Source organism: Ipomoea nil, unplaced genomic scaffold (assembly GCF_001879475.1).
Source record: "Ipomoea nil cultivar Tokyo-kokei standard unplaced genomic scaffold, Asagao_1.1 scaffold1125, whole genome shotgun sequence".
Lineage (NCBI taxonomy): Eukaryota > Viridiplantae > Streptophyta > Magnoliopsida > Solanales > Convolvulaceae > Ipomoea > Ipomoea nil.
Window position 1 is genome coordinate 629474 of NW_017617553.1, and position 527 is coordinate 630000.

Below are 527 nucleotides of genomic sequence, written 5' to 3' on the forward strand. Positions count from 1 at the left end.
TAATTAAAATATATAGTATACATGATTTTAGGCTAAGGGTAAGAAGATTGGGCCAATTTGTGATAAGGTGAATTGAGCTCAATTGGTAATTACTTTAAAAAAAAAAAAGTATGTGTATGTGTGCGCGTGCTATATATATATATATATATATATATATATATATATATATATATATATATATATCCTAATCCCTTGATTTCGCCATTCCCTTGATTCCGCCATTCCCTACTTTTGGTGGTTCCAAATTCCTAAATCTCAATTGACAGGTACCATTGTTAATTAAGAATGACAATTCTCAATTCAAAATAAAAAATAACAATTAAGCATCTTCGATTGGGACCTTCTGCTAATTAGCAATTACCTTTATTTTTATTTTTTAATTTAATTCCCAAATCTCAATTAGCGGCTCTTAAAGAGAGATAAACCGTGTGGTGATATTGATGGAAATGAATGATATATTGAACCAAAATTGCTTAGAGATATTTTATCGAAAGAAAAGATAGGGGCAGTGAGTATATTGAATTCAT